Source organism: Protopterus annectens, chromosome 1.part1 (assembly GCF_019279795.1).
Source record: "Protopterus annectens isolate FY-2018-M chromosome 1.part1, PAN1.0, whole genome shotgun sequence".
In the NCBI taxonomy this organism is placed as follows: domain Eukaryota; kingdom Metazoa; phylum Chordata; order Ceratodontiformes; family Protopteridae; genus Protopterus; species Protopterus annectens.
Genome location: NC_056726.1, coordinates 513,578,369 through 513,593,976, shown reverse-complemented (window position 1 = coordinate 513,593,976; position 15,608 = coordinate 513,578,369). Strand labels below are relative to the sequence as shown.

The 15,608-nt window shown below is 39.1% G+C and overlaps 1 protein-coding gene across 3 annotated transcripts in view; it reads right to left on the bottom strand.

The window, feature by feature from the left end:
- PDE7B (phosphodiesterase 7B) overlaps positions 1-15,608 on the bottom strand; it is a 2,106,446-nt gene that overhangs the window by 452,231 nt on the left and 1,638,607 nt on the right. The gene's annotated exons all lie outside the window — the stretch shown is intronic.

Genomic DNA, 15,608 nt, shown 5'->3' with positions numbered 1-15,608 from the left:
CAAAAAGTCCTGCAGTTGTACCACCAAGAGAAGCTTTAGCAGACAGTGAAGTTATCAGTGATGTAGCCATGGTAGCCATGGAACTGGCTATGTCCAAAGCCAAGGTGCCATATAACAGTGTAGCAAGGCATAAGCTATGTATGACCAAATGTACACTTTTACAAACATGTATTTTGTACAAAAAGATGTGCTAGAATTTAAATTAAAAAGCACTGGTGTATTTATCATGATTTATTTTGATTAAGTATATATTTTGTTAAATGTCTTTTTTCAGAACGGTTAGATGGCTACATTTTTTATTGGGGGTAAGAGTTGTATAGACCAACTGCTTTGGGCATTAAATGTGGTATGCAGTATGCTGTAGACAGGTGAACATGGATGCCATGTCAGGGTTAGCCATTGATCAGTGTAACAATTGCCTCTAGGTGATTTAGTCATGTTGACTAATGTTGCCAAAATGGACATGGGTATTTGCCAGTGAGAGGTAAGTTGAGGATCCTGCCTACTCTGATCTACGCTAATGGTGGGAGGGATCTATGTACCCCTATTGGCCAGTGCATGTGGCAGTCATAAATCCCAGCAGCCCTGGATCAATAAGTTACTGGCCAGCTGGAGTTCAGTTGACCAGCTTGGGCTACCTGGGATAGCTTCATTAAGAAAAAGCTGGATGTAAAACCAATAAGTCTGCCAAACATGAACTAATGAATTCTGCACTCAGTATAGGTTCACTGACAAGTTGCAGCTTGGAAGTGGACTATATGATGGTAAAAAGGAGGCTGGACATCCTCTGTATCCAGAAATATGGCCAGTCTTATGCAGAGGTGAACTAGGTGATTGTCTAGGGCACCGTGCTTGACTTTTTTACAAGAGCGCTTGTTCCCGGTTTATTTATTTATTTTTAAAGCAACATTTTCTTGCTTTGAAAAACAAATAAATAAATGACTGAAGAAGAAGAAGAAGAAAAGGAAGAAAATGCACCTAGGAAAATGTGGTGATTCAGAGGGAGGTGCTGAGCTCCACTAAATGTAAATCACATGGGTCTATATCACGTCATTGAACTTGTATAAGTTTGAACGATGTAATATCGAATCCAAAAGTCCGAAATGCAAAAATAGTGAAGCCACAGCACATAAATTTTTTTTCCAAAGGAAAAAAAAAATCGGTGGGCCATTTTTGGGGCTTTGTTATTTCCTCCACTGTGTTGCGATCTCGGAGTTCGTATATTTAAGTGGGGGGATTGGGGGGCACTGCCTCCCATGTTGGGGTATGTGGGGGGGGTGAAGCCCCCCACTTTAGTATTAGTTTAAGGTTTATGTTTTTTTTTTTTGTTAGGGAACAGCGATTTTTTTCCCTGGGAAAAAAATCGTCGTTTATGTGTGTTCGTTATTGTGCGGTTTCGGACTTTTGAGTTCAATATTACATCATTCAAACTTATACAAGTTCAACGATGTGATATAGACCCAAATCACATAAATGTTGTGAGTACAGATGTTACAGAGTTCAAATGTAGGTGTTAAGGCTCACCTGAAGGAAACTTTTTTTTAATTACTGAAATTGGTGACATTCTTCAGAATTATGGGACTATTTTGAGGAGTGGATCAGTGAGTTATTGTATTATTTTAAAATAAGGTTGTCAGTGATCAACCAGATACGTTTTATCTTTTGGCTTTGGGTGGACAGTAGAGATAAGAGGAGTGACATGGTGATGAGGTAAGTATTTTTTCAATATTACTGGCAACCAGATATTTTTGTCAATATTTCTAGCTATGTTATTTGTGTGGACAGTTGGAGGTGAGATAACTGCTGTTATCTTTTACACTGATGCTGGTAGTGATTGACTAGATATCTGGGGCAATATTTCTTTGGCTTTGTGATTTATGAGACACAACTTGGATTTGCATGCTCAACTTGTTTGTGTGGACTGTGGAGTTGAAATATTATATAACCATTAGATACTGCTCAAGAAATCAGGGACAAATCTCAACAGAACTGGAAGAAATTCAGAACACTTTTAAAATACTAACACTATTAACTTAAGACTTTGACAGAATTAGAGAATGTGGTTTAGTATACATTTTTTGAAGAAAAAGGAGTCACTAACTATAATTATTGTCCTTATTTATTAAGTGTACTTCACTGCCTTATCTCCAAAAGTCACCAGTTTTAGGAGATATTAAGAGGGACACCTGATATGCACAGACGGAGTAGGCATAATTGCTGTGGTTATCTTCTTTGGCGGGAAATGACCACCTGCCTGCTGTTGTTTGCTTATTATTTTGGTTTTGCAGGACTAATGTGATGACGTGAAGCAATGAGCAATATTTTAATATGTGGTAACTGTTTGGAACAAATGTAAAATATATGGTCATCCTCTTTTATCATGATCTTGTGTCTGAATTGTACATAGAGGTAGCTATAACTGCTTGGTAGGGGTTGTCAGGATGAAACTTAGTGGGCCTGTTGCCACCTGCTCAGTTTAACACTAATTTCTCAGAAATAAGGGATAAATGCATTACTGCATACCCAGAGGTTTAGAACTCCTAAAGCCTGGAAGCTCACGCACACAACAAGGCTTTATAAATGGATTTTGACATGGCTTAATAATAACCTCTGCTATGAACCCAATCTAGTCTAAATCCAGCCCTGCACATAAGTGTACACATAAGGTCTCTCTGTGTGTGTGTGTGTGTGTGCTTGTGTGTGTGTGTGTGTGTGTGTGTGTGTGTGTGTGTGTGTGTGTGTGTGTGTGTGTGTGTGTGTGTGTGTGTGTGTGTGCGTGTGTGCGTGTGTGTGTGTGTGTCTTTAACATTCTGCCCAGACCTCAGAGGTCACGGTATCTTGTGTTCGGCTGGGGGCAGTGTGGTCACTATTTCTTTAACTTTCCTTGCAAACTTCAGAGAGGTGCAAGGAGGGTTATTATATTATTATAGCCTGTGTAGGGGTACTGTACTGTCTCTAGAGGTAACAAGTTGTAAACATTTCTGTAATCATTTTTCCCATGTTCCTTACAGTTAAACATGTAGTGCATATAAAGATGGCTATCTTTTAGGGTGAGTGAATAAGCATGCTACTTATATATGTCTGACAGCAAATATGATTTATTCTGTTTGTCTTTTCAGTTTTTCCCCATCTGACATCAGAAGGGTACAAAGAAGGTGGCTGCCTGTTGGGGGTAGGGGATGAAGAAACATGCTCCACTTGGCCACCAGGGTGAACTTTGCCCTTTTCTTCATTATAGGACGATCTTGGAGATGGTATATTTAGTTAGGGGGAGTGTGGGGTGTGGGGGATGAAGCCCCCCCCCATTAGCATGGCTTTAATTTTGTTTTGGTGATTTCTTTTGTGTCCTGGTGGACAAGTGGTTAGTTTCCCTGTTAAAATTATTGGCAGTTTGTAATGAGGTTTCTGTGGATTCGTCTCGGTTATTTATTTTTATTTTTTTATTTATTTATTTTACATTTGTTGACCGGGCTAGTCCAGCTGGATGTATGTCCATTTTCAGTGGAGGCCCGGGGAGAAAAGCTCCAATGGTTATTACAAGTTTAAACAAAAACATAAAAGGATCGAAGGATAAAAGGATGAAAACAAAGATGAAAAGATTATATACAAAATTGAGTTAGTAGATTGTATACAAAATTGAATTAGTACACGTAAAACACATATAAGAGGAAATAGCAATTACAAGATAAGATTAATAATCAAATAAGTAATTACTTGCAGTACACACATGATAATAGATAGCGTGGGTAACAAATTGACAAAGAAATGTGAAAGAAAAAAATTTTTTTTTTTTTTGTACAGTATATATGAGATTAAAGAGGGGAACAGTCAGGATATAGGTAAAAGAGAAGGAAGAAATTATGGTAGTGGAAAGGAAGAAGGAAAGGTCAATCAGGGTTGGTACAAGAACAAAGCCAGTGTTTATTAAGATGCATTTCCAGTTGTTTTTTAAATAGTGGAAGAGTGGACAAGGATGAGATATTGTTAGGAAGTTTGTTCCACATTTTTCCAATAGAGTTGGAAAAGAGGCAGTCACCTGCAGAGTTTTTGGGCTTGGTAATATTAATCAGCAGTTTGTTTGAAGAACGTAGGTGTTTCAGGTTATTATAAGGAGTAATGAGGTTAGAGAGTATTGGTGTTTTGGATGGTTGATATAGAATTTGATGAGCTATTAAGAGCTATTGATAAATAAGCTTGTTAGGAAGTTCAAGTCAACCTAGCTGTTTTAGGTTCTGACAGTGGTGAGTTCTAAAAGGGGATCCTGTAGCAAATCAAGCAATATTATGGTAAGATGTAGCAAGTTTGTTAAGGTTGTTTTTAGAAAGATTAGTGTAAATAGGGGAAGCATATAGAAGGGTAGAGATAAGGTGAGATCTAGCTAAGGTGGTCCTAGCTTCAGGTGTAAGGAAGGGTTTGATTCTATAAAGGGATCCAATCTTTTTGTTAACTGCTTTTATTGTGTTTTTGATGTGTGAATCAAAGTTAAGATTGTTGTCAATAGTTATACCTAGTAGCTTTGTAGTAGAATCAGGAGAAATAAAAGTGTTATCAGTGGCAGTGATAGAGAAATTTAGAGGGGAAGATTTACGGGTAGGTGAAAACAGTAATAATTTGGTTTTCTTGGGGTTGAGGAGTAGGCAATGGTCAGAGAACCACTGTTCAACTGTGTTAAAAGCTTTTTGGGTAAGAGACTGGAGTTCAGTTTGAGAGGTAGCAGTGCAGATTATAGTGGAATCATCTGCATATTGTATGCAGGTAGTATTAGGAATAGCTGATTGGAGGTCGTTAATAAAGATGGAAAATAGAAGGGGACCCAGGATAGACCCTTGAGGTACTCATAAAGAGATAGGAAGGAGATTAGATAGTGTATTTTTCCAACATACTGCTTGCTGATGGTTTTCTAGGTAAGATGTGAACCATGTTAAGGAAGAGGGATGAAGTCAGAGATTGTAGTATATGCAGAAGAAGTTTGTGATTAACCATGTCAAAAGCTTTTGATAGGTCTATGAAGAGAGAAGATGATAGATTATTGTTGTTGCGGTTATAGTTGATGGAGTTGGTAAAGGAAAGTAATGCAGTGGTGGTGCTGTGGGAAGGTCTAAATCCATGTTGACAGTTTGCAAGTAAGTTGTTGTGGAGAAGGTGGTTAAGTAGTTGTTTGTGGATACATTTTTCCATTTTTTTAGCTATGGGTGATAGAAGTGCAATAGGACGGTAGTTTGAAAAGTCATTAGAATTGCCCCCTTTATGTAGGGGAATGATGTGAGATATCTTCCATATGGAAGGGAAAATTCCTTCCTTTATAGCTCTATTTATTAGGATAGAAATAGGATAGGCAGAGGCTTTGGCTCCTATTTGCAAGAATTCTGCAGGAAGCTTGTCAGCAGAGGGGGTGGTGGGTTTAAGTTTTTGGAGTAGGGATAAGATAAAGGAGGTAGACACAGGTTGTAAGTGAAGGGGAGGAAGAGTATCTAAAGTTGGTGAGAGTAGTTTAGTAGTGTCTGGAGATAGTTGATTTGCAAGAGTTTGGATAGTGTTGGTGAAGAAAGAGTTAAAGTCGTTGGCTGTTTTGTAGGATTGTCTGGGTCAGAGTCCTGAGGGTTAGGTGTCATTGACTGACCTGGGGATAGAAGATTATTAATACTAGTCCAGAATTTTTTAGGTTCTTTTTTGGTGGATTGTTGTAATTGCAAGTAATAGTTCTTTTTATCTGTCAGGATAGCTTTTTTTGTGCTGTTTCTAAGCTCTCTAAATTTTTGATGGTCTGTTTGATTTTTAGTAGACCGCCATTTTACCCAAGATTTATTTCTGAGAATGATCTTTTGCTTAGTATCCTTGGTAAGCCAGGAGGCTGTTTTAGCTTTAATTCTAATGGTCCGACTTGGGGCATGATGATCTAGGATAGATAGGAATGTAGAATTGAAGTATTCTACTGCTTCATTAAGTGGGAGATGTTTAAGTGGGGCCCAATTACATTGTCTAAGTTCAGCCTGAAATTTGGATTTCGACTAAGTGTAATTTCAGTTAATGGTAGTAGACCCATATATATGTATGTATGTATGTCTGTGTGTGTGTGTGTGTGTGTGTGTGTGTGTGTGTGTGTGTGTAAACATTTATATAAATATATCTATATATATATATATATAGATATACACACACACACACACACACACACATATGGATTCATTTTGGAATCTCAAAATACTGAAATGTCAAATTTCAGTATCTTGAGATCAAAGCGTCGAATCTGCAGATGTGCAAAACTGCAGAATATCGAATCTGGAAATGTCGAACCCACGGTACTGATGACGCGTTAGGTAAGTGTGTTTTTTTAAGGGTTTTGTGGAAGGTTTGTGTGTTTGTGAGTGTGTCGGGGAGTGTTAGATGTGCGTTAGGATACGTAGGTGATAGTGTGTGTGTGTGTGTGTGTGTGTGTGTGTGTGTGTGTGTGTGTGTCACTGTTGAGAGTGGTGGTGTTTGTATCTGTGTGATGTGTGTTTGTGCCAGGGGGGTGTGGAATGTATATTGGTTGGTTTTGTGTGTGCTGGTGTTAAGTGTGACTTCGGAATTATTATATATAACTAGAGGGGTGTGGGGGGTGCAGCCCCCCAAATGGGGGTGCACGGTGGCTTGCCTCCCTGCTTATAGTAAGTGTGTGTTTGCATGTGTTTGTGTTGTTGTGCAGAGGTAGGTGTAGTTGTGTTTATGTGTGTGCTTTAACGGTCGAGGTTTTGTGTTTCGTGATTGTGGTTTTCGGTGTTTGGGTGTTTCGGCTTTATAGTCTTGAAATACTGAAATTCGACATTTCAGTATTTCAAGATTATAAAGTGAATCCATATATATATATATATATATATATATATATATATATATATATATATATGTGTGCGTGTGTGTGTGTATACATACATATATATATATATATATATATATATATATATATATATAGATATATATATATATAAAACAGCAGCAGCTTGCAAATGACTGTGGGCATTAGTGCCTTAATTTAAATTCCATTTCAAAACAGAGGGGGCTTAAAATGAAAGTCACTACCTATTTTGAAGTGGGGGTGTTGGGGGACAGGTAATATTTTACGTATCCTGTGATGATTGGGGAGAGAGGGGTGAAGGCTGCCAGCCTAGTCAAATAGAATTTGATACATAATTCTGTCAACTGTATAAGTAAATGTAAAATACAGGCTTGTGTTTTTAAATGTAAGAAAACACTGTAAAATGTGAACTTCATGATTGTTGCAACATTGCCATCTGCTGTAAGGTAAACCAAGCCAAGTATTTCAAATGTGTCTTGTAAAGTTTAAAAGATATTATGAATCTCTTTAATGTTTTACAAGTTGGTTCCAGTGTGTCTGGATGAAGGTTTCATGCACATTGTTTTAAGGCTAAAGTTTATAACCAGAATTTAGATGTGGAAGGTGCTTTATTGCTCTAGTTTCTGGTAGAATGTATATTTGAAATGCCTTGTATTGTTCTAAGTTTCTGAGTAGGTGTTAGATTGCTAAATAATGCAGTCTGTGGCCTGAGAACTCAGACCAGGTGTTAAGATGATGCAATATGAATACTGGGAAAACCTGTCAAAAATGATGTCATTTGGGAAGGGCATTAGAGACATGTTTGTTAGTAATGTTTAAATACTATTTCTCACAAAGGACTAGGGAGCATTTTGATCTTGATATCCAACTTAACAGCACTCTGTCTTGTGCTCACATGTAAGTTTTAGCACTGTGATTTCTTGTAGGAATAGTTAAAGCTAATAAAGATTAATTAGGTATTTTTCTTTGAAATCAGACCTGTCCTACTGTATTATTTTAAGTTTCTGTGTGATCTCTGAACTCTTAGATATCTCGTGGTATAGTAGTTTTATCTTGTGTTTTAATTATTTATTATTAAATATTTTTTAAAACCTTCTACCTGTGGCTGACTTGTGTAGAGATAAGCTCTAGAGTACATTGCATATTTATAGAGGTTATTGTAATAGGCCACTCTAAAGTAAGCCTTGACAGTTAGTCATACTACCATTGCAGAATAATATTGCACAGTAATAATTGGACACCTTTTTAAGGGCCTTTTAGTAGCTGATATTATTAACTGGGTGGTGGCAGTAATTACTACTGTATAGTCTGGGTAAAGGGGCACAGTTGGAGAATCTGTGTCAGCCTTCCCCAGGAGTGTCTGTAAGTTGTATAACTACTTATCTCAAAATGTGTGTGTGTTGTGTTGGCTACCTGGCAGGGACATGAAGCATTGGTTGGACAGAGTAGGTACTGGAGGTTTTAGCTTGCCCAGTTAGGCTGAGACCTGGACCCTATAGCTGTGCCAGTGGGGAGTCTTATTGGGGACTTGGTGAGCAAGGGAGCAACCAGCCTCAGACTGACTATGATCTCTGTGTGCACTTAAGGGAAATTGTACTATACTGTGTGTATTAGTTATCCTTTTCTCTTCTAGGAGACGACCTCCCTGGTGTTAGTGGTGAGGATTGAAGCTCCTTGATTGCTGGGCCAGGACACAGTCGTCACGTATCTTCACAAGCATTTGCTTTCTCCAGTTTATTGTTAAATGGTGAATGGTCAGCTTTGAGTATTAAAAATTGGATACAACTTATTCCTTCCTTGAAACAAAAACATTGGACTGAAATTCTTTTCCATACGTAATACGCATAATTTTTGTTCAGGCCATTACTGCATGAAAAGGTTGGAAAAAGGTTCTAAAATGCACCTTAGAGCATATATCCCCTATGGCTTCTGGGTGCCTAACATCCTTTAGCTTAATTTAGTTATTACAGGGTAGTCTTGGTAAGTTAAGATGTGTGAAAGGATGCAGGAGAAGCAGATAATAAGAGCAAGACTGAATTTCTTTCCATAGCCATGGTTTTTGTTCAGGCAATCATTGGATGAAAAGGTTGTTTAAGAAAACTTAAAATGAATCTCAGAGATTCTAGAAACCTCATGGCTTCTGGAGGGCTACTGGCTCCCAGACTCATGGCTTAAAACTGTTATTTCACTGCAGTTTTTTCAGTGCAGTCTTGGCTAGTTACCATGTGCTGAAAAGAGGCAGGTGGAGACTACATTTTTTCTTTGATCATAGTTGTTGTTCAGACACTTACCGGATGGAAACAGTTGTTTAAACACTCTAAAATGCATCATAGAGCATCTAAAAACTGCATGTTTTTTGCGGGGCACTGCAGCCCCCAGACCCCTGGTTTAATTCAATTGTTTCTTTCACAGTTGTCAGAGTGCAGTTTTGCATACACACGATATGTTGCATGAATGAATGAATGAATAAATGAATAACTGCAGGAAAAACTGAAGAGTAAAACAAACTGTAAGAAAAAGGAAGAAAAAAGTAATCTAGCCCAGTGGGGGTGGGGTGGGTGGGTAGGAGGAAGTAGTCATGAAGCCTTTTTGCTTAGGGCACCAGTTTACCTTAGGCTGGCCCAGTCCATGAGACAAGACTGAAGAGCAGTGCAGCAAAGCCAACTGGTTTGTGGTCTAGAGTCAACTACTCAAAAGGAGGACTAGCTAGAAATGATTTGGGAATTGTGGTGAGGGACAGGCTTCAGAAGACAGTTAGGGATTTCATTAGAATTATTGCCAGACTCATGGCAATCAGACTCCAATGTAAGTATAGGGCAGTATTTACAATCTCAGCCTATGCCCCACAACAGGGTTGTGACAGCAAGAAAAATAATGCATTCAGGCAACATTTGCAGTACATGCTAGGTACAACAGTTCAACATGAGTTGGTGTTGATAATGAGGAACCTGAATGCATATATTGGAACAGACAAACAGAACAGGATATGAAGACTGCCTGTGTCCAAACTGGTGGGGCCATTCTAGACTTCTGTCTGACAAATGGCTTGATGGTGGCCAATATATGGTTCAGCAAGAGAAACAGTCACAAGATCACGCATAAGAGCAGCCAACATGCAACTCAGATAGACTTCATCTTAGGAAGGAAAGGGCAGTGGGGTAGAATGAATGATTGCAAAGTCATCCAAAGTAAAACAGTCGGCCCACAGCATAAACCACTTGTTGCCACAATCAGCTGCAAGAAGTGGTCAGAGAAAGCTCTAAGGTCAACAGAGACTAGGCTAAAGATCAGAAAGCTGACTGGAAAGAAAACACAAGAATTCAAAGAAATGCTCAGGGCTTTAATACCTCAGGAAGAGGTGGAAGCAGGTGGAGTTGAAGAAGAAAGGCAGTGTCTCAAAACAGCATGCGTGAGGACTATAGAACAGATATGTGGCTGAGCCAGGTATGGGAATAAGGTATGTAAGGAGAGCTGGTGGTAGAGTGCAGAAGTCCAGGAAGTCATTAAAAGAAAGAAGGAATGCAGAAAAAAGTGGGAGATAGAAAAGTCTAACCAGGCTGAGAAGGAATACTGGCTGGCTAAAAAAAAAGCTAAGTAACCAGCTTGAATAGCAAAGAACAAGGCATCAGAGGCACTATACCTGCTTCTGGAAAATGAGTCAGTAGATGGCAGAAAGAAATTCTATCAGGTTACAAGGTAAACAGTAAAAACTACAAGAATAACCTAGCCAATCCAGAGTTATCACTACCAGAAATATAAATAAGACAGTCATCTGACACCTATGCCAGCAACAACCTGGTTACCAGTCCACAAGACATCAGCAGGCAAATGGACTGAGTACTTTCAGTAGCTTTTGAATGAGGGAAGCCCCACAAATGCTGTAATACCCCAGACACAGGCTAAGATGAAAAAAAAAGAAGAGGAACCCACCACAGAAGTAGTAAGAACAGGCTAAGATGAAAAAAAAAGAAGAGGAACCCACCACAGAAGTAGTAAGAACAGGCTAAGATGAAAAAAAAGAAGAGGAACCCACCACAGAAGTAGTAAGAACAGGCTAAGATGAAAAAAAAAAAGAAGAGGAACCCACCACAGAAGTCGTAAGAACAGCACAAAGGAAGATATAGTTAGGGAAAGCAGCAGGGTCAGATGAGGTCATAGCTGTTATGATCAAGATGCTGGGTGAGTCAGAGGAGAAATGGTTCCTAAAGGTATTCATAGCAGTATGGAGAGAAAATTGTATTCTGGATGACTGAAAAATAAGCATACTAGTGCCAGTGTACAAGAGCAAAGGTGACAACTGTGGCCAGTATAGAGGCATCAATCTCCTGTCCTACTGCATGAAAGTTCTGGAGAGGGTGAATGTAAATGTATATACAGTGCAGTAGAAAGTAAGATGGGAGATGAGCAGTTTGGATTCAGATCAGGATGCAGCACAAACAACCCAATACTTGCAGGGAAAAAGATAGTTGCAAAGAAGGTAGAGATGACAAAAGAGTCCAAATGGGCATTCCTAGACTTGAAGAAAGCATATGACAAGGTCCCAAGAAAGCTAATTTGGACAGTCCTGTGATGGTCTGAAGTCCCAGAAACATTGGTAGAATTGATGCAGGCTATGTACAAGGGCCCAGTGACACAAGTACATACAGTGTTTGGACTCACAGACGGGTTCCCAGTGGTGGTTGGTATGCATCATGGTTCATCTTTGATCCCACTGCTGTTCACACTGGTGATGGACTACATTAGTAAACAGGTTGGTGGGGACAGATCAACAAAGTTGCTGAATGCCGATGGTGTGGCAATACAGGCAGACTCTGACCAAGAACTTCAGCAAAGGATATGGAAACGTAATGCAAAACTGAAAGCACATGGGGTGAAACTGAATACAGTTAAGACAGTTATAGTAGCAGGAAAGGGGGCAGTCAGAAGAAACTGTGAAATGAGATAAAAGGGAAAACAGTGGAACAAGTTAAAAGCTTCAAGTACCTTGGAGAGGCAGTTTAAGAGAACAGAAGTCTGAATAAGGGGTTCATAGCTAGAATTAGAATGGCTGCAGCCAACTAGCATACAGTGTCAGGGGCTACTGTATGATAGAAAAATGTCAAAGAAGCTGCAAAGTAAGGTGTACAAAAGAATGGTGCAACCAGCTCTACTGTGTGGTACAGAAAAGTGGCTAGTGAAGGCAGAGCAGGTGAGGAAGTTAGAGGTGATAGAGATGAAGTGACTAAGGCAAGTGATAGGATGCACACTGTGGGACAAAGAAATGAGGACCTCAGACCAGACGCACAAGTAGCACCAATTGTGGAGAAGGTCAAAGAGAACAGATTACTGTGGTTCAGCACGAGTGCAGGAAAGCAGAAGACAACCTGGTGAAGAAGATTTGGGCCTGACAAGAAGAAGGCAAGAAGAAACAAGGGCTTCCAGCATAGAGATGGATGGATTGTGTGAGAGAACACCTGTGACACACAGACATGATTGTTGCAGAAGGTAGGAGAGGGGCACTGAGTCGAGAGAGATGGTGACAGTTGGAATGACACTCCAACCTCATGTAGAAAAAGGGGGTTGATAATGGGAGTGATGATGATGATGACTGAGGTCACTAAACAGGATTTTTTGGTTAAGCATAATATTTCAGGACTTCTTCCATTTTTCTTTTTTGTTTATTTTTATTTATTTTTTTTTTGAAGTACTAAAAAGATATTCTATCCAGAAACATGTACTGTCATGGGGAGTGGGCTAATGTTGGGGACGAGTATATTTTGGAAACTTGTGTACAAGCTGATAATTCCAAAAGTCCTGTCTACAATCCATGTGACATGCCTCCTTGAACAGATACATAGGTTATACAATGTCAAGTCCCATGGAAAGTTTATATGGAAAGGAGTAGCAGTGTAACAGTCAAACATGTAAGTAGTTTGCAAACCACTCCCTTCCACAGTCTTCACTGTAGACAACTGTCCTTTTTCCCATCCACTGTATTCTAGCGTTGTTGCACTCTCATCTGTACTGGATGTGTTGTGTAATCTTTCCTATTGCAGGTTGTCCATATGTATGCCTACTCTGTGATATCCACCTGTCTGCATAAGGACTAATCAAGTATGTCCATTGTGTTGTGTCTGTCCACACCTGTGTGTATCACAGGCATTCATTCCTATGCAACATTTCTGTTACATGTGCTTATGATACTTGTACTCCTTTCTTTCACCTAGCTGCACCTCAGACATTATGAGCAAAGGTTCTGCCGCTACACAAATATGGTTCTTCATGTGCATGTATCCTTTGTCTGAGTCCTTACCATTACTGTATCTTAGATGTTTCTCCTGTTTGGCTTATGTACTCTCACTCATACTGTGAATGCCCTTTTCCCCAGGTGCTTGAATTCTTTTGGTATGCCTGCTGATATCCCACCCCACAATACTTCATAACCACATCTTGATACAGGTGTGCAGCATATCTGCTTTACAGTGGTTTGGGATAATGTTACTTACAAAAATTGTAACTAGTATAGTGTTTTTGTCTCCATTGCTCTGAGCAGCAGCAACCTCAGAGTTGTGTGGGTGAAACCCTCCTGCAAAAACAAAACAAAACAAAAAAACATTTTAAAAGCTGTCAGGTTTCATAATTTTAGAGCACCATGATTGCAAATTGTGAAATATCGTTTGGATACCACATATACCTATATCTATATTTATAACTGTATAGCTTTATCAGCATCTATCTATATGTTTGCATGTATCTAACTATTTATCTGTTTATATGCATACACATTTACAAGAGATGCCCTAATTACTATAGGGAAAAGTTGTTACTTTCTACTTTTGAGTAACAACTGCATTACTTGCTGTTAGAATGTGCACCCTGATTCTTTACAAGATCCACCATAAAACTGCTAAGATTACTTTTTCACAGTTTATGTTCTTCACAGTAATTTTCCTCACCCTAAATTTTTGTTAGCTATCTGTTAATGGTGTGCTACTAACTGCAATTCTCCTTCATAAAAATTAGCAAAACCTTTCTAGTTTAGCCTCATTCCCTTGCCTCTTTTATTGTTCCTGTTTTGCTGGCCTCCAACCATGCTCTGTATCCCATCCCCCCACCTTACCCTAGCATTAGTTGCTCTTTATATCCTGCCTTTTTGCATCCTTCCTTTCCCCATGATAACTTTAACCTCTGCTCCCAGTTACCAATTTTGTTTGCATTTATTGTCCCTCTCCTACAGTTTAGCCTCATCTCTCATTCTCAGATGCACCACAGTAGGCAGGACCATGTATAATTACTACCACAGGTAGCACGCTACTTGAATAAGAGACGGTCATTTTCATCATGTCATTTCCTACTTCTGCCAACTGACATTATAAAACATAACTCAGGTCATCTAGCTACACCCCCTCATTCTCTCTTTCATTCTTATGTCCACGACTTTGTGATGCACATCACATATATGAACAGTTTAGCCTTTCTTACCATCACCCATAATAGGCGTTATGATCAACTGAGACAAATGCAGAGGGTCTTACAGAGACTTACCTCAGACAATTACCTTTTCATGCTGTGCATAAATAAATAAAAGTATCTCATTGCTTCTGTCCTGATAGCATGATTAATTTGTTAAATATTTAAATTTTAATCACATGAACCAAAAAATATGTTTTTAGCTTCTGGTATGGTTGTCAGTTCAGTGGTCACAAGTGCCGTCTCTTCTGGCTGAGGATTTAGGAATAAGTTTCTATAATTTGGGTAAAGTCAAGCATTCACTTGAACAGTTGAAAGGGGAAGTTCACTTCATGAGTGCAAAGAGAGAAATAAAAATGAAGCTTAGTGCAAAAAGAAGGGGATACTGAGCAAATAGATTCCTCTGACACCAGAGCAAGTGATATACATGAGAAAGCAATAATGCAGGCTTGAGAGGAGTGAGAGAGAACTTTCGCAATGTCTGGCTCAACCATAGAAGTCAAACCTGATAAGATCTACACAGAAATATTCAAGATGAGTCTATACCTTGAGGAATCTAAACAAAAATGACGAGGCTCCAAGAAATACAGGAATCAGTTAACAAGCACAAAGAAGAAATGAAGTTAATGTAGATTCAGGGGTAAACTTTTAAAATCATTTTATTTATTTATTAGGCTCTGTTTTGTGGGAAAGTCCAGCTGGGGTGAATAACCCATTTATAACAGAGGTCGAGAGAGAAAAACTCAACAAAAGTAGCCAGCAAGAAAGTCTTAAGGAATAAATGGAGATGAAGGCTTGAAGAGTGCTCAAGAAGGGAAACTTTGAGATTGACAGTAGTTCCTGAAAGGTTGGAGGGAGCACTTGCGGTGCCTTCATTATAAAATAGTACAATGAATAGACGGTTATATGAATAGCAGAGATTAAGATGAAGAGGATGCACAGGGTGTACTTGCCAAGCTTATTTGCTAAAAAAAAAAGATGCTATGTCCTGTTGTGGTTAAACTCCAGTCCTTTTCAGTAGGAATAAATACTGTTGGTGCCTTGGTGTAAGGAAATAAAAATTGAAAATGGGAAGTAATAGAATCGTCCAGGACAAGGATTATTCCAATGGCACCCAGCAGCAGAGGACTAAGTATGTTCCTGCTTTCAGAAAGCGCAAGCAGTTTAGCATCCAATTTAAAATGAGGTACCAAGCAATGTTTCTGCTGATCTACAGCACAGGGACAGCAATGAATGTGGTACCCTGACTCAGCTAGAGATGATCTGCTGAGAATGTGAGATGAAAGAGTCCAGCAGAAGGGTATAGAGGAGACCCAGAGGTGAGAAA